Below are 19711 nucleotides of genomic sequence, written 5' to 3' on the forward strand. Positions count from 1 at the left end.
GTCTTAGGTCACCCTGCACAACATGGCTCATAGCTTCACTGAGTTATGCAGACCTCTTCACCACAACAAGGCTGTGATCCATGAAGGGGTATCAACATAATAAAGGACATATATGACAAGCCACAGCTAACATCATTCTCAATGGTGAAAAGCTGAAAATATTTCCTCTAATACCAGGAGGAAGGCAAGATGTCCACTTTTACTTCTTTTCCAATTTGGATTCACTTTTATTAAATATAGTTTTGGAAGTCTTAACCATGCAATCGAAGAAGAAAGAAAAGGAATCCAAATTGGAAAAGAAGTAAAAGTATCAATGTCTGCAGATGACATACTGCACGTAAAAGATCCTAAAGACACTACCAGAAAAGTAATACTAGAGCTTATCAATGAATTCAGTAAAGTTTCAGGAAGCTTAATACACAGAAACCTGTTATATTTCTATACATTAACAATGAAAGCTCCAAAAGAGAAATTTAAGACAATCCCATTTGCCAGCACTCCAAAAAAGAATAAAATACCAAGGAATAAACCTACCTAAGGAGACAAAAGAACTGTACTCCAAAACTGTAAGATGCGGATTAAAAAAATTGCTGATGACACAAACAGATGATGAGATATACTGTGTTCTTGGATTGGAAGAAGCAATATTGTCAAAATGACTATACTGTCTAAGGCAATCTACAGATTCAATGAAATCCCTATCAAATTACCAATGGAATTTTTCACAGGACTAGAATAAAAAAAATTTTAAATACGTGTGAAACACAAAAGACTTCAAAGAGCCAAAGCAATCCTGAGAAAAAAAGGAGAGCTGGAGGAAACAAGCTCCCCGACATCGGACTATACCACAAAGTTACAGTACTCAAAACAGTATAGTATGGGCACAAAAACAGAAATGTAGATCAACGGAATAGGATAGACAGTCCAGAAATAAATTCACAGACCTGTGGTCAATTAATATACAACAAAGGAAGCAAGATTTATACAATGAGAAAAGACAGTCTCTTCAATAAGTGGTGCTGGGAAAACTGGACAGCTACATATAAAGAATGAAACTAGAACATTCTCTAACACCATGCACAAAAATAATGTAAAAATGGATTGAAGACCTAAAGGAAAGACCATACACAATAAAACTGTTAGCGGAAAACATAGACAAAACACTCTTTGATATAAACCTCAGCAATATCTTTTTGGATCCACCTCTTAGAGTAATGAAAATAAAAACAAAAATAAACAAATGGGGGTACTTCCTTCTTGGTCCAGTGGTTAGGATTTCACCTGCCAATGCAGGGGATGCAGGTTCAATTCCAGGTAAGGGAGCCAAGTTCCCACACACCTCATGGTGGAAAAGAAAAAAACCATAAACAGCAAAAAAAAAAAAAAAAAAAAATGTTAACAAAAGCATTTGCACAGCAAAGGGAACCATAAACAAAACAAAAAGACAACACACAGAATGGGAGAAAATATTTGCAACATACAGATAGTTCATGCACCTAAATATCAAAAAAGCAAACAACCTAATCAAAAAATGATTAAAAAGGGCTTCTCTGGTGGCTCAGTGGTAAAGAATCTGCCTGTCTCAATGCAGGAGACATGGGTTCGATCACTGATCTGGGAAGATCTCACATGCCAAGGAGTAACTAAGCCCATGTGCCACAACTACTGAGCCTGTGCTCTAGAGCCTGGGAGCTACAACTACTGAAGCCCATACATCCTAGATCTTGTGCTCTCCATCAAGAAAAGCCACAAAAGTGAGAAGCCTATCACTGCAGCCAGAAAGTAGCCCTTAGAAGCAGCACAGCCAACAATAAATAAAATTATATATTAAAAGTAGTTTTTACATGGGCAAAAGATCTTAATAGATATTTCTCCAAAGAAGACATACAGATGGGCAAAAAGCACATGAAAAGATGCTCAACGCCACTACTTATTACATAAATGAAATTTAAAATTGCAACGAAGTATCACTTCTCATCAGTCAGAATGGTCAGCATCAGAAAGTCTAGAAATGGTAAATGCTGCAGAGGATGTCAAGAAATGGGAACCCTCCTACACTGTGGATAGGAATGCAAATTGGTACAACCAACATGGATAATAAGTATGGAGCACTGTATGGATGTTCCTTTAAAAAAGTAAATATAGAATTACAAGTGATCCAGCAGTTCCACTCCTGGGCATACATCCAGAGAAAACCATAATTTAAAAAGGTTAATGCCCAAGCATCCAAAGGCCAATGTTCACTGCAACACGGTTTACAACAGCCAAGAAGTGAAAGTGAAAGTCACCCAGTCATGTCAGACTCTTTGCTACCATATGGACTATACAGTCCATGGAATTCTCCAGGATAGAATACCAGAGCGCGTAGCTTTTCCCAAATATTATATGATATCACTTATATGTGGAGTTTAAAAAAAATTATACAAATGAACTTACCTAGTAAACAGAAACAGACTCACAGAATTAGAAAATAAACTTCTCCAAAGGAGAAATGTGTGTGGGGGAAGGGCTAAAGTAGCACTTTAGGATTAACATGTATATATACTACTACTCATCTCACACACTAGCAAAGTAATACTCAAAATTCTCCAACCCAGGCTTCAACAGTACATGAACTGTGAACTTCCAGATGTTCAATCTGGGTTTAGAAAAGGCAGAGGAACCAGAGAAAAAATTGCCAACGTCTGTTGGATCATCGAAAAACCAAGAGAATACCAGAAAAACATCGACTTCTGCTTTACTGATTATGCCAAAGCCTTTGACTGTGTTGATCACAACAAACGAAAATTCTTAGAGATGGGAATACCAGACCATCTTACCTGCCTCCTGAGAAATCTGTATGCAGGTCAAGAACCAGACATGGGACAATAGACTGGTTGCAAACTGAGAAAGGAGTACGTCAAGGCTGTATAATGTCACCCTGCTCATTTAACTTATATGCAGAGTACATCGTGCGAAATGCCAGGCTGAATGAAGCACAAGCTGGAATCAAGATTACTGGGAGAAATATCAATGAACTCAGATAAACAGATGACACTACCCTTATGGGAGAAAGTGAAGAAGAACAAAAGACCCTCTTAATGAAAGTGAAAGAGAAGAGTGAAAAGGTTTGCTTAAAACTCATCATTCAGAAAACAAAGATCATGGCATCTGGCCCATCGCCTCACAGCAAATAGATGGGGAAACAATGGAAACAGTGACAGACTTTTTTTTGAGCTCCAAAATCACTGCAGATGGTGACTGCAGCCATGAAATTAAAAGACGCTTGCTCCTTGGAAGAAAAGCTATGACCAACCTAGACAGCATATTAAAAAGCAGAGATGTTACTTTGCTGACAAAGGTCTGTCTAGTCAAAGCAGTGGTTTTTCCAGTAGTCATGTATGGATGTGAGAGTTGGACTATAAAGAAAGCTGAGCATGGAAGAATTGATGCTTTTGAACTGTGGTGTTGGAGAAAACTCTTGAGAGTCCTTTTGACTGCAAGGAGATCCAACCAGTCCATCCTAAAGGCAATGAGTCCTGAAAATTCATTAGAAGGACTAATGCTGAAGCTGAAACTCCAATACTTTGGCCACCTGATGTGAAGAGCTGACTCCTTGGAAAAGACCCTGATGCTGGGAAAGACTGAAGGCGGGAGGAGAAGGGGACAACAGAGGATGAGATGGTTGATGACGTCACCGACTCAATAGACATGAGTTAGAGCAAACTCTGGAAGTTGGTGGTGGACAGAGAGGCATGGTGTACTTCAGGCCATGGGGTACAGACATGACTGTGAGACTGAACTGATACTACTACATATAAAATAATTAACTGGGATCTACTCTATAGCGCAGGGAATTTTGCTCAATATTCTGCATGGGTAAAGAATGTGAAAAAGAATGGATATATAAATCAATCTCTTTGTGCTACACCTGAAACTAACACAACATTGTAAACCAATATACAATAAAAATTAAATTTTAAAGTCTACAAATAATAAATGATGGAGAGGGTTTGATCAAGGAACCCTCCAACACTGTTGGTGGTAATCTAAACTGGTGCAGCCACTATTAGAACAGTGGGCGGATTCCTCAAAAAACTAAAACAGAGCTACCATATGATCCTGTGATCCTATAATCCCACTCCTGGGCATATGCTCAGACAAAACTCTGACTAAAAAATACATGCACCCCAGTGTTCATGGTGGGACTTTTTATAATAGCCAAGACATGAAACCTAAATGTCCATCGACATAGTAATGGTTAAAGTAGATGTGGTATATATACACAATGGAATATTATTCAGTTAGTGAAGAGTGAGTTAATGCCATTTGCAGCAACATGGATGAACCTTGAGATTATCATACTAGGTGAAGTCAGACAAAGAAATACAAATAACATGTGCTATCACTTAAATGTGGAATCTAAAATAGATTCAAATGAAATTTACACAACGGAAACCGACTCACATAGAAAACAAACTTATGGTTACCAGAGGGGAAAGGAGGTGGGAGAGGAATTAATTAATTAATTAACAAACTTCTATATAGGAAACAAATAAATAGCAAGGTCCTATTGTATAGCACAGGGAATTATATTCAATATATTGTAATGAACTATAATGGAAAAGAACATGATAAAGAATATACATATATGTATATATATTGTTGTTTAGTCACTAAGTTGTGTCCGACTCTTTGCTACCCCATGGACTGTAGCCCACCAGGCTCCTCTGTCCAAGGGATTTCCCAGGCAAGAATACTGGAGTAGGTTGCCACTTCCTTCTCCAGGGATCTTTCCAATTCAGGGATCAAACCTGCATCTCCGCATTGGCAGGCAGATTCTTTACCACTGAGCCACTATGGAGGCCCCATGTACATACGTATGTTATCTATCCTGAATCATTTTGTTTTACACCAGAAAATAATACAACATTGTAAATAAACTATATGCCAATTAAAAAAAAAAAAAACAATTCCAGGGTCACTTCATTAAAGTTGTAGGCTCTCCCAGATCACATTCAGAAAACAGACTAGATCCCAGCCATTCTTTTCCAAAAGGCCAAAATTGAGAATTCATGGGGTAAGGAATTCACTCTTGTTAACACTGTATACTTCCCTTTTTCACATTCTCCATCTCTAACAGCTGTAACTGAACCACCCCTCGCCAGTTTCTGGTAGGTGTTGGTTTAAGGTTTACACAGTGAGCAGATGAGTGCTACTCTGCATCTTCTTTAGGGGTCTAAGCCTCCTATAAAGTATGTTGAAATAGGTACAGCTCTGCTCCATGTGGGCCCTAAATTAGACTCCTGCTTTTTTTAAGGATCGATGCTTTTGAACTGTGGTGTTGGAGAAGACTCTTGAGAGTCCCTTGTACTGCAAGGAGGTCCAACCAGTCCATCCGAAAGGAGATCACTCCTGGGTGTTCACTGGAAGGACTGATGCTGAAGCTGAAACTCTAATACTTTGGCCACCTGATGTGAAGAGATGACTCATTTGAAAAGACTGATGCTGGGAAAGATTGAGGGCAGGAAAGAAAGGGACGACAGAGGATGAGATGGTGGATGGCACCACCAAATCTATGGACATGAATTTGGGTAAACTCGAGGAGTTGGTGATGGACAGGGAGGCCTGGCGTGCTGCAGTCCATGGGGTTGCAAGGAGTTGGACATGACTGAACAACTGAACTGATGTAAGGCTTTGGAAGTCTGGCAATTCCCAGGCACTATTGAGGCAGATGCTTTTGAACTGTGGTGTTGGAGAAGACTCTTGAGAGTTCCTTGGACTGCAGGGAGATCCAACCAGTCCATTCTGAAGGAGATCAGCCCTGGGATTTCTTTGGAAGGAATGATGCTAAAGCTGAAACTCCAGTACTTTGGCCACCTCATGCGAAGAGTTGACTCACTGGAAAAGACTTTGATGCTGGGAGGGATTGGGGGCAGGAGGAGAAGGGGACGACAGAGGATGAGATGGCTAGATGGCATCACTGACTCGATGGCCGTGAGTCTGGGTGAACTCTGGGAGTTGGTGGTGGACAGGGAAGCCTGGCGTGCTGCGATTCATGGGGTTGCAAAGAGTCAGACACAACTGAGCAACTGAACTGAACTGACCGAGGCAGAATAAAGCAATTTAAAGTTTCTGTTACACTCCTTTTACCTTCAAAAATTCAAATAGCTGTTTTGTATGCTTTAGACATTTCTTTCCTTCCCTGTTTTCTAGCCGAAAATTTGGTTATACAATAAAATACTGTTTTGAAATAATAAAATATGCTGAATATCTTATCTATTTAGGTTAGAGACATGTTGGAGCAATGTTAAGTATTTAACACTTTCCTGTACTTCCTATTTCTTATCTTAAAGATGAAAACAATATAATCTCTTCCAACCTATTTTATGTTGAAATTTTGTGATATTTTATATTGAAATTATGTGATAAGTTAACATGGCAATAAATGTGCTTTGGATTAATATGCCATTTTTTCAATGTTAGTGAATAATTTTTAAAAATATCAAAACTTGACAGCAGACTACAAAGAAACTGAGAACATGTTTAATTTGTCATGAGATGAATAAATCTGGGAATCATATAAAGTTGTACTCAAAAATACAGGTGCCAAAAGTTTGAACACCATGCAATGTTCTGGTTTAATCTGATTTACTAGCAAAGAGGAGAGGAGACTGGAAGCAGTGTCTCCTACAGCAGAAAGCACAAAACCTCTCCTAAGTTCTGAATTTTTAAAAATGTTTCTTATGTTTTGTGTCCTAAGCAAATTTCTGTTAAAAACCTAATTCCCAACATGAAAGTATCAGGACCATTAGGTGGGCCCTTTGGATGATGTAGAGCCCTCTTGAGTGGAATTCATGTCCTCATAACAGAGGCCTAGAGAGAGCTTTCACCTCTTCAAACCTGTGAGGACACAGAGGTGGGTGCTGACTGTGAACCAGGATGAGGGGCCTCACCAGAACATGGCCATGCTAGTGCCTCGACCTGAGACCTCCAGATGATAGAAAATAAACTCCTGTTGTTTATGAGCCACTCAGTCCATGATATTTGTTATAATACCGTTTAAAAGTATCAGCACTAACACTGAAAATGGCCTATTAATCTGAAGCAACAAACTGTGGAAAATTCTGAAAGAGATGGGAATACCAGATCACCTGACCTGCCTCTTGAGACATCTGTATGCAGGTCAGGAAGCAACAGTTAGAACTGGACATGGAACAATAGACTGGTTCCAAATTGGGAAAGTAGAACGTCAAGGCTGTATATTGTCATCCTGCTTATTTAACTTATATACAGAGTACATCATGAGAAACACTGGGCTGGATGAAGCACAAGCTGGAATCAAGATTGCTGGGAGAAATACCAATAACCCCAGATATGCAGATGATACCACCCTTATGGCAGAAAGTGAAGAAGAACTAAAAAGCCTATTGATGAAAGTGAAAAAGGAGAGTGAAAAAGCTGGCTAAAACTCAACATTCAGAAAATGAAGATCACAGCTTCAGGTCCCATCACTTCATGGCAAATAGATAGGGAAACAGTGGAAACATTGAGAGACTTTATTTTGGGGGGCTCCAAAATCACTGCAGATGGTGACTGCAGCCATGAAAATTTTTTTTTTTCTATTTTTTTTTTCTAATTTTATTTTATTTTTAAACTTTACATAATTGTATTAGTTTTGCCAAACATCAAAATGAATCCACCACAGGTATACATGTGTTCCCCATCCCGAACCCTCCTCCCTCCTCCCTCCCCATACCATCCCTCTGGGCCGTCCCAGTGTACCAGCCCCAAGCATCCAGCATCATGCATCGAACCTGGACTGGCAACTCGTTTCCTACATGATATTCTACATGTTTCATTGCCATTCTCCCAAATCTTCCCACCCTCTCCCTCTCCCACAGAGTCCATAAGACTGTTCTATACATCAGTGTCTCTTTTGCTGTCTCGTACACCGGGTTATTGTTACCATCTTTCTAAATTCCATATATATGCGTTAGTATACTGTATTTATGTTTTTCCTTCTGGCTTACTTCACTCTGTATAATAGGCTCCAGTTTCATCCACCTCATTAGAACTGATTCAAATGTATTCTTTTTAATGGCTGAGTAATACTCCATTGTGTATATGTACCACAGCTTTCTTATCCATTCATCTGCTGATGGACATCTAGGTTGCTTCCATGTCTTGGCTATTATAAACAGTGCTGCGATGAACATTGGGGTACACGTGTCTCTTTCCCTTCTGGTTTTCTCAGTGTGTATGCCCAGCAGTGGGGTTGCTGGATCATAAGGCAGTTCTATTTCCAGTTTTTTAAGGAATCTCCACACTGTTCTCCATAGTGGCTGTACTAGTTTGCATTCCCACCAACAGTGTAAGAAATTAAAAGACGCTTGCTCCTTGGAAGAAAAGTTATAACCAATGTAGACAGCATTTTAAAAAGCAGAGACGTTACTTTGCCAACAAAGGTCCATCTAGTCAAAGCAATGGTTTTTCCAGTAGTCATGTAAGGATGTGAGACTTGGACTATAAAGAAAGCTGAGCACTGAAGAATTGATGCTTTTGAACTGTGGTGCTGGAGAAGACTCTTGAGAGTCCCTTAGACTGCAAGGAGACCCAACCAGTCCATCCTAAAGGAAACCAGTCCTGAATACTCATTAGAAAGACTGATGCTGAAGCTGAAACTCCAGTACTTTGGCCACCTGATTTGAAGAACTGATTCATTTGAAAAGACCCTGATGCTGGGAAAGATTGAAGGCGGGAGGAGAAGGGGACGACAGAGGATAAGATGGTTGGATGGCATCACCGACTTGATGGACATGAGTTTGAGCAAACTCCAGGAGTTGGTGATGGACAGGGAAGCCTGGTGTGCTGCAGTCCATGGGGTCGCAAAGAGTCAGACATGACTGAGTGACTGAGCTGAACTGAACTGAGACTTTGAGGTAAGATGGACTCAAGTTACAATCCTGGTCTGCCACATATATATAAATATTGAACAAGTTAGTCAATCTTCCTGAATATCCTCATCTATAAAACAAGGATAATACATGCTTACATATTATGATGTGAAGATTAAAGGTGATCATGTATAAAGTCCTTTAACCAGCACAGATTAAATAGTAATCTTTCACAAAATACAAATAGCTTTTATATATATACACATGTCTATATATGAAAATGTATGCTTATAACCACTAGTAGAAAAAAAAAAGATCAATATTAAAGCAGGTTAGGGAGAGAGCGTATATTGGAAACCTCCAGATTTTCCTCTCAGATCAGATCAGATCAGATCAGTCACTCAGTCGTGTCCGACTCTTTGCAACCCCATGAATCACAGCACACCAGGCCTCCCTGTCCATCACCAACTCCCGGAGTTCACCCAGACTCACGTCCATCGAGTCAGTGATGCCATCCAGCCATCTCATCCTATGTCGTCCCCTTCTCCTCCTGCCCCCAGTCCCTCCCAGCATCAGTCTTTTCCAATGAGTCAACTCTTCGCATGAGGTGGCCAAAGTACTGGAGTTTCAGCTTTAGCATCATTCCTTCCAAAGAAATCCCAGGGCTGATCTCCTTCAGAATGGACTGGTTGGATCTCCTTGCAGTCCAAGGGACTCTCAAGAGTCTTCTCCAACACCACAGTTCAAAAGCATCAATTCTTCGGCGCTCAGCCTTCTTCACAGTCCAACTCTCACATGCATACATGACCACAGGAAAAACCGTAGCCTTGACTAGACGAACCTTTGTTGGCAAAGTAATGTCTCTGCTTTTGAATATGCTATCTAGGTTGGTCATAACTTTCCTTCCAAGGAGTAAACGTCTTTTAACTTCATGGCTGCAGTCACCATCTGTAGTGATTTTGGAGCCCAGAAAAATAAAGTATGACACTGTTTCCACTGTTTCCCCATCTATTTCCCATGAAGTGATGGGACCGGATGCCATGATCTTCGTTTTCTGAATGTTGAGCTTAAAGCCAACTTTTTCACTCTCCACTTTCACTTTCATCAAGAGGCTTTTTAGTTCCTCTTCACTTTCTGCCATAAGGGTGGTGTCATCTGCATATAGTTTGCCTCAAATTTCATCACTCTAAACAATAAAGTTTATTACCTAAAAGTTTTAAATAAGAATACAACAAAAATTAAAGCAGCAAGGTGCCAAATTTCACCTATTTGTCATCACTTTAAGATATTATCTCAACTGTGGTTATGATGACTAATTTGACAAAATGGTGACAGGAATAATTGACAAAAATATATCAAGAATCTTATAAGTGTGAATAACTTCTGACTAGGAAATTTCACTTATAGGAATTCACTCTCAGGAAATAATCAGATAAATGCACACATACATGTGTGTGTGTGCATGTCTGTGTGTGTGCATGAATACACTCATGAAGTTACATGAATATCGTGTCTATTAACAGCATTGCTCAAAGTAACAAAAATTTGGAAGTAGTCCATGTCCATGAATAAGAGGATGGCTGGTGCTACATCTTTATAATGCATGATGTGAATCTATTTTTACTGACATGAAAAGAAGAAAGCAATGATACTATACTGTGAAGGAAATCATCTATTACTTCTACAATCAGGAAGTTACTTTTATTTAGGCCAAAATGTAGCATAATGTTCTAAACTGCAATGACAGTATGCAGTCCTGTGGATCAGGAAGAGCTGAATTCATGGGAGAGCTTTAGGTTTAAACAACATTTGTTTATAAAATCTATGAAATAAAAGACAAATACATATTCTCTCAGAGCAATAACCACATGTGATCAGTGTTCAAGAAAGATTTCATCAAAGTAATGTCTTTTTTTTCAGTCATATCAACACTTCTGAGGCACATATGTTACCTTTTTGAGGGAAGCTAATATTTGTTGCTGCTGCTGCTGCTAAGTCACTTCAGTCGTGTCCGACTCTGTGCGACCCCAGAGATGGCAGTCCACCAGGCTCCCCTATCCCTGGGATTCTCCAGGCAAGAACTCTGGAGTGGGGTGCCATTGCCTTACATCCCTAAAATTTAGATAGATGCTCCTTAGTTCTCCAGGTACTGACAAAAGTCAAGCACCTCTTTATATAAAATTTTATGATAGTTAATAAGAATCAGAACCTATATAGCAAGCTGAATATTTTATTATTTGACCATGGTTATCAGGGGAAAGCAAAATGGAAGTGAGGAGAATTTAAAGAGTTGGAACCAAATGGTACTTATCCTGTCTACTCTAGAATATGACAAACAGGTGCCAATACTTACTATAAGTAGAAATAAGGTTACAACATCTGTTCATAGTTTTTTGAGTTCTAATAAGTTTAAAATGTAATAAAAGAGTAAAGAATTATTGTTATATTTATACTTTACCAAACACACAAGAAGCATTTCACATAAAAATAAACATATTCTGAAACTTATTTATTGCTGCTGCTGCTAAGTTGCTTCAGTCGTGTCTGACTCTGTGTGACCCCATAGACGGCAGCCCACCAGGCTCCACAGTCCCTGGGATTCTCCAGGCATGAACACTGGAGTGGGTTGCCATTTCCTTCTCCAATGCATGAAAGTGAAAAGTGAAAGTGAAGTCGCTCAGTCGTGTCAGACTCTTCGCGACCTCATGGACTGCAGCCTACCAGGCGCCTCCGTCCATGGGATTTTCCAGGCAAGAGCACTGGAGTGGGTTGCCATTGCCTTCTCCACTTATTTATTGAGGTTCATTTATTATACTCTATCATGGTCTTTCCTTGAGCTATGAGATCTGCAGATATATACAATCTGCCTAATAAATTATTGATTGTATCTTCTTTGCATGTCTCTTTTTCAGACCTCAACAGGTTAGAATTTCTCCTAGGCTTTATAAAGTACTCAGTAGCCAAGAATCATCTCTCTCAATAGCCACAATTTGCAGATCATGTATGTCCTTCACTATCAGAGAAGACATCTCTGATTTTTGCATTGTTGATAAAGGGTGTCTTCACACCACAGCTTTAAAATAGCTATAACTGTGTTACATGGTCTATGTTACATGTCCATAGTCATCCTGAGTACATACCAGTTGTGGCTAGGTGCTACACTCAAATGTGCCCAGAGGCCATGTACTTAATACAGTTAATGTGAATACATCCTAGTGTTTTTTAACCACTTTCATCTGCTAAACTAAAGAGAGTTAAGACTTCATGACAAGAAGCAGAAGGAGGCCATCAGTTGGGGCAAGTCTGGAGTTTAAGGTCAACAACTGTCTTGGTCAGAAGTGTCAAACCTGCAGACACAGTTTCCTCACTTATAAATGTGGCCTTTTGCCCAGGCCCAGGAAATCATTCATTGAAGAAGAGTAACAGAGAAGACCATGGAGAGTTAATATCCAAGAGAAAATAAGAATAAATAGTTCTGAAAAAACAACTCAACTAGAATTTAGGCATAAAATGAATTTTGTACATCACAAATGAAAACAGTAATGACTGGGGTGAAAAAAAGTCTTAAGATTCATCTATTCAATATAATGCCTAATAAGCAAACTATCACTATTCTTAACCTCTATAAAGAATCTAGTATATTTCTTTCACATTGGACAACGGAGAGTTCTCAGGCCATTACAGTAATTCAAGTGGAAAAGAATGGTTATTATCGTAGCTTTTTAAACAATCATGATTTTCCTTATAATAATGTGAGTTTTACCCATTTTTATTTTTAGACATAATATCTGAGAGAGAATGTGAGCAATGTAAGTAAAATTCAGAAAACTAAGATCATGGCATCCGGTCCCATCACTTCATGGGAAATAGATGGGGAAACAGTGGAAACAGCATCAGACTTTATTTTGGGGGGCTCCAAAATCACTACAGATGGTGACTGCAGTCATGAAATTAAAAGATGCTTACTCCTTGGAAGGAAAGTTATGACCAACCTAGACAGCATATTCAAAAGCAGAGACATTACTTTGCCAACAAAGGTCTGTCTAGTCAAGGCTATGGTTTTTCCAGTAGTCATGTTTGGATGTGAGAGTTGGACTGTGAAGAAGGCTGAGCACTGAAGAATTGATGCTTTTGAACTATGGTGTTGGAGAAGACTCTTGAGAGTCCCTTGGACTGCAAGGAGATCCAACCAGTCCATTCTAAAGGAGATCGGTCCTGGGTGTTCTTTGGAAGGAATGATGCTAAAGCTGAAACTCCAGTACTTTGGCCACCTCATGCGAAGAGTTGACTCATTGGAAAAGACTCTGATGCTGGGAGGGATTGGGGGCAGGAGGAGAAGGGAATGACAGAGGATGAGATGGCTGGATGGCATCACTGACTCGATGGACATGAGTTTGTGTGAACTCTGGGAGTTGGTGATGGACAGGGAGGCCTGGCGTGCTGCGATTCATGGGGTCGCAAAGAGTCGTGCACGACTGAGCAACTGAACTGAACTGAACTGAAGGACTTATTTCACTGGTATATTTATATATATATATATATATATATATATATATATATATATATATATAGGGAAGCGATGCTATAAAGGAAAGCCATACTGCCAAATGTAACACAGTTTGGATGCTTTGGGCCATTCCCTGAGTAACTATGAACTGAACTGAACTGATTACAGTTACAGACCTTTGTTTAGGAAAAGGATCAAAGAGCAAAAGAGGATTAGTTCTAAAAGAGGAACCTTGAGGAAGAAGAACCAAGTCTGTTGAAACAGACTTCATGAATCTGTTCATGAAATGGCCTTCAAGTTATTTGTACTTATCCTGAACCAATTTTGTTTGGTTTACTATTTTACTGATTAGCATCACAATGTTTTTTCAAACTGTCAATATGGTAGAACTTTCCTCACTGCTTGGCAAGAATCTCAAGTTCCCCTATACCCACAGTTTTCATTTCCAAACAGCCCTAACTGGGCCCACATGAAAATAAGCTCCTTCATCTGTAAAAAAGCAAACTTATCTAGGGGTTTTCAGTTAAAGGCCTTAAGGTTTTGTCCTTGTTCCCTTCTGCTATTTTTCCATTTTGTTCTTTGATCCTTTTCCTAAAAAGGTCTGCTCACATGTAAGAGTCACTTTCTAGAGTCAATCTTCAAATATAATTACCATATCGAATAAGTCTCTTACAAGATCATCATAGTGAATCCAGGGTTTTTTTTTTTAATTTTACATGCAACAATGTAAATAAGTATGCATTTAAAAAAACAACTAAAAGAAACACAATGAAGAAAAAGTGTAAGTATAATGTAGACCCTCATTTGTTAAAAACACTTTGGGACTGGCTTACTAGTGGGAAAAGTGTTAATTACTAATTTAATTTCATTAATTCATTAATTTCATTAATCCATTAATGGTTATTCAGATATTCTATTTTTCAGTCAGCTTTATTTTTATTTTTTTAAACAAATTTCATCTAATTTTCAAGTTTTTCTGTAATGAAGTTATTCATAGTATTCTCTAATTTTTAAAAATTTCTGACATGTGTAACATTAGATCCCTTTTATATCCCTTAGTATTGTTCACTATTTTCTATTTTACCAATCATGTCAAAGAACAAATGCTTAGCTTTATTTACTCACTTCTGTAATTTGTTGATACATTAATTTCTGAACATATTGCTTTCCTTTTACTTTTTTTAGGCTTATTTTACCAGTATTTTCTTAAATTACATGGTGCTTTTTAAAAAACAAGTATAAGTGATCTACTGTTGTGATTTGATATCTCTGTACATTATAAAATGATCACTGCAATAAGTCTAGTTTTTAGTTTTTTAAACTGTTTGTGTTTATGAAAAAAGTATAGTCTCCAGTTGTATACAGTACTGTATCAGTTCAGTTCAGTCGCTCAGTCGTGTCCAACTCCTTGCGACCCCATGAATCGCAGCACGCCAGGCCTCCCTGTCCATCACCAACTCCCGGAGTTCACCTAAACTCATGTGCGTCGAGTCTGTGATGCCATCCAACCATCTCATCCTCTGTCATTCCCTTCTCCTCCAGCCCCCAACCCCTCCCAGCATCAGGTTCTTTTCCAATGAGTCAACTCTCTGCATGAGGTGGCCAAGTACTGGAGTTTCAGCTTCAGCATCACTCCTTCCAATGAACACCCAGGACTGATCTCCTTGCAGTCCAAGGGACTCTCAAGAGTCTTCTCCAACACCACACTTCAAAAGCATCAATTCTTTGGCGATCAGCTTTCTTCACAGTCCAATTCTCATATTGAGATCACTCACCTAGAGCTGGACATCCTGGAATGTGAAGTCAAGTGGGCCTTAGAAAGCATCACTATGAACAAAGCTAGTGGAGGTGTGGAATTCCAGTTGAGCTATTTCAAATCCTGAATGATGATGCTGTGAAAGTGCTGCACTCAACATGCCAACAAATGTGGAAAACTCAGCAGTGGCATCGGGACTGGAAAAGGTCAGTTTTCATTCCAATCCCAAAGAAAGGCAATGCCAAAGAATGCTCAAACTACTGCACAATTACAGTCATCTCACACGCTAGTAAAGTAATGCTCAAAATTCTCCAAGCCAGGCTTCAGCAATATGTGAACCGTGAACTTCCAGATGTTCAAGCTGGTTTTAAAAAAGACAGAGGAACCAGAGATCAAATTGCCAACATCCGCTGGATCATGGAAAAAGCAAGAGAGTTCCAGAAAAACATCTATTTCTGCTTTATTGACTATGCCAAAGCCTTTGACTGTGTGGATCACAATAAACTGTGGAAAATTCTGAAAGACATGGGAACACCAGACCACCTGACCTGCCTCTTGAGAAACCTATATGCAGGTCAGGAAGCAACAGTACTGTATACATGTCCATTACATCAGTATTCTCTATTTCCTTAATGATACTTTGTTCACTTAATCTATCAATTACCACACCAAAGGAATTAAAATTTTAACTGTGAAAAGTTGATTTGTCAATTTTTATTTTATGTGTAATTGTACACATTTAGAACTGTTATATCAATTGATTTTTCTATTGATATCAATCTCTAGTAATCTATACTACTGATTTTGCTTTAGAGACTATTTATATAACATTACTAGCTCTCTTTTGACCTAGTATAATTTTTTACCCATTCTCCAGCTTTTAAACTTCCTATGTTTTAAGTGTCTCTTGTAAAAACTTAGAAAAAACTGTTTCAACAATCTCTGCAAATGAAAATTTTAATCTACTTACACTGACAGTGATTATTGATTTTTAAAATTCATTTCTACTATTATTGTGTTTCTGGTTTTCATCTTTTTTTATGGTTTTCCTCGCTTCATGATGAACCCTCCTCCAATTCTTGCCTTCTTTGGGATTCAATTATTTTTTCCCTTATCCAATATTTTCTTTCTATTTGTATGAAAATTATACAGTCTATTCTGTTCTTTCAGTGAGCACTCCAGAAATTTTACCATGTATCTTTTACTTATAAAATCTGGTATTAATAAGTATCTCTACCTTCACTTTAAAAGTCAGGAACCTTAGAATGCTTTAACTTTTTCACTTCTCTTCTGATTTATATGTTATCATATCCAGGATTTTATCTTAATTTTAATCACTTGAATTAGACATCAGTGTTTATGTTTTACATGATCACTTTTTGTTTAGGCTCCCACAGGTTTAACCATTCCTTCCTGCATCTCATGCCTTCCTTATTTTTAGATCTCTCAAGGAAGATGCTGCCCTTCAAGGGTCCTAAATTGATGTGGGAATCCCTGATCCAATTTCCCATTCTGCTTGAGCCCTAGGCTTTATCTCCAATCCTCTGAGTACACCGCCTTTATAAACCAAGCACCTCACTGCCAGGTGCCAGCAAATGCCCTCAAAACAAACTGTGACTTTGCCTACTCTTATGGAATCAAACATCCTTGTCATTTCAACCTATGAGTTGTTTCCCTAAGTTTCCTGCCAGCTCAACCATGCTTCAAACAAATATTTTAAATATATTATCTATTAAATAGGTGGTCTGACTAGTAAGTTTTTCTCTGTAGATCATTCTTATTCTCTAAATATTCTTAGGTAACTGTTTTAGTATTTATGCTCTTTGAATTGACTTCATAGAAAAATTGTTTTATTTACTGAGTGTGCTTTATTAGTAAAAAGTAAATTTTATAAAGCCATTTAAAAATCAAACTGGTTAACAGTTTCTTTTTGCCTAACATACATACTTTTCATAAGCCAAGAGTCATTTCTAAGAGATTACTTTCCCCCAAATTCTAAGTATAAATATTGACTCCAAGATAATACACATCATCTTCCAGTATTATACAAATTTTCAAACATCCAGGAAAGTTGACATAATATATAGTAAAATAAGCTTCATATGTGGCACATTCATTTGAAATGCTTTCCCTTTTATTTCATCATTATCTAGGAATTTTCTTATAGTTCCTATTTGTTTATAGTGAAAAGCTCTTACTTGCTAATACTTCCTTATTCAGCAGTTCTGGAAGAGTATTCAATTTTATGGAAGCAGAGAAATGAACAATCACCTTTCGAACTTAATTTAGGCAAACTTACATCTTCCTTCTATGATATTGTGATTTATAGTAATATGAAATATATATTAGATCTTTGTCCTGTTTGTGACAAAGGAGCTTCCTGAAACTTCCTAAGTGATACAGAGCCAAAAAAGATGAAAAGAAAGTCTTTTGTTACTCATAACAATCCCCTTTCAACCATACCTGAGTTTAGATTGATGAGTTGACTTTCTAAAAGCCTCTACAGATAGGGGCTGAAGTGAGGGAAATCAACCACATGATTAGCAGAACTTTAGCCTCACTCCTGAACTTCTGGGGAAAAGGGAAGAAAGGGGAGCTAGAGGTTGAATTAATCACCAGTAGCCAATTATTTCACCAATCATGCCTATGTAATGCAGCCTCCATAAATACTCAAAAGGAGGAGATTCAGAGAGCTTCTGGACTGAAAGTGTGGAGGAGCAGGGAAGGTGGTACACTTGGAGGGCATGGAGGCTTCGAGTCCTTTCCCACATTATTTGCCCTATGCATCTCTCTCTCTGGCTTTTATTTGTATCCTTTAAAATATTGCCAATAGTAAGCAAGCTCTATTTTCCTGGGTTCTATGAGCTACTCTAATATACTATTAAACATGTGGAGGGGATGGTAGGAACGTACGATTTGTAGACAAGTCAGACAGAAATTGCAGGTAACTTGGGAATCTACATGGCATATGAAGTAGGGATAATCTTACAAGACTGAGCTCTTAATAATGTGGGATCTGAGTTAACTCTGGTTAGTATCAGAATTGAACTGAACTGTAGAGCTGGTGTCAGAGAATTGGTAGGTGTGGAGGAAAAACCCCACATATTTGGTGTCAGAGTATTTGGAGTGTGAGAGTAAAGGATAACACACTGAATTTTTTTAAGTCACATTCTATAGGTCAGTTCTTCCAGCTTAATGGTTTTGTGAATTGAGCTGTACAATCTCTTTTAAAATTTTATTGTAACAATCACCTTATTTAGCTACCATATCAAGATTGTACTTCTACTGATTTCTGTCTTTAATGTTAGGAGCAATTATTTACACTGATAAGGAGCATTTCTTTAATGAACACTGACCACTTTGAACACATAAAAAAAGTTGTCAGTAAAGGACATGAGAAGTAAGTTTCAAAATTTAGATTCATTTGGATTTGAAGGAAGGCTGTCAAAATACGTTTCATATTTGCTCAAGACAAAAAAGGTCAAGAAACAAAAAGCTGTCTCTGGACTTCTACTACTATCAAGATAAAAACAAAACTGTAAACCAAAACATTTGTTTTAAAAGCCCACACAGTATATGTGTATATCAGCACAAACTCATACTATGACCTCACTATATACTTTTTGATATTAAAATCAATGTAGTATTTTATTCTTTTTTTAATCTGGACTTAAGCAATCTGAGTCCTCAGCTTAACCAGCGAGTGATCTTAGATATATCCCTACTCTGCATGGTGCTCCTTTTCTTCATCTTTACTTTATGATGATCTTCACTGTTAGTACTTATTCCATTATCTAATAACTTTTTTTAAGAGTATTAAAATACTGGCTAGCAAAGTCCAGAAAAAAGTGAAAAAGTGATGCGATTCTAGTGCTTCACAAATACAAAATCGTACTTGGCCTTTTCCTCTTCACTTACGCAGGAGAGCTTCTTGTTGGCAGAGTAAACAAAAGGATGGTTCTAACCTAAGCTATCTCATTCAATTTCTTCTAATGTTTCTTTTTTCTAATGCCATGTATAGCCTACTGTCAAAAGAACTACCAAACATTCCTTATAACTGAAACAATGGAAAGCATACAAAAAAGGAAACATGAAAAACCTAGTATATTCCTAAGAGACAATGTTCAATTTCAGATGTAATCACACAGATAAGCTACAGTCTAATAATAATGATAGTAATAGTCACCTCATCAAAATACATCCAAATAATAATTAGAATACTATGTCTGAGAAAAATCAATGAGAAAATTGCACATTAGTAGAACGTGTGAATATTAGTAGGATATGAGTATTCTAAAGCCAGCAGCATTATAAAATGTGATACTTATGCACAACCAAATCACTACATAAAATCAGACAGGCCGGAGACAGTGAGGCCACCAAGAATCTGCCACCAGAATGTCAGCTTCATTAATGTTAATCTTTTTATGCTCTTCAGGCAAGAGGTGAATTAATTAATTTTCCCTAGAAACAAGGAAAGTAGAATAATAGAGCAAAGAATAAAGCCCTAAGTCCAAATAAATGTGATGGCAGTTTCAGTATCTTTGTCATGAAGATGTATATGTTTAGAGA

At 38.0% G+C, this 19711-nt stretch overlaps 1 protein-coding gene across 5 annotated transcripts in view; it reads right to left on the reverse strand.

The window, feature by feature from the left end:
• Positions 1-19711, reverse strand: part of WDPCP (WD repeat containing planar cell polarity effector) — a 304438-nt gene that overhangs the window by 86774 nt on the left and 197953 nt on the right. The window lies entirely within an intron of this gene.

This window comes from Bos taurus, chromosome 11, assembly GCF_002263795.3.
Source record: "Bos taurus isolate L1 Dominette 01449 registration number 42190680 breed Hereford chromosome 11, ARS-UCD2.0, whole genome shotgun sequence".
NCBI lineage: Eukaryota > Metazoa > Chordata > Mammalia > Artiodactyla > Bovidae > Bos > Bos taurus.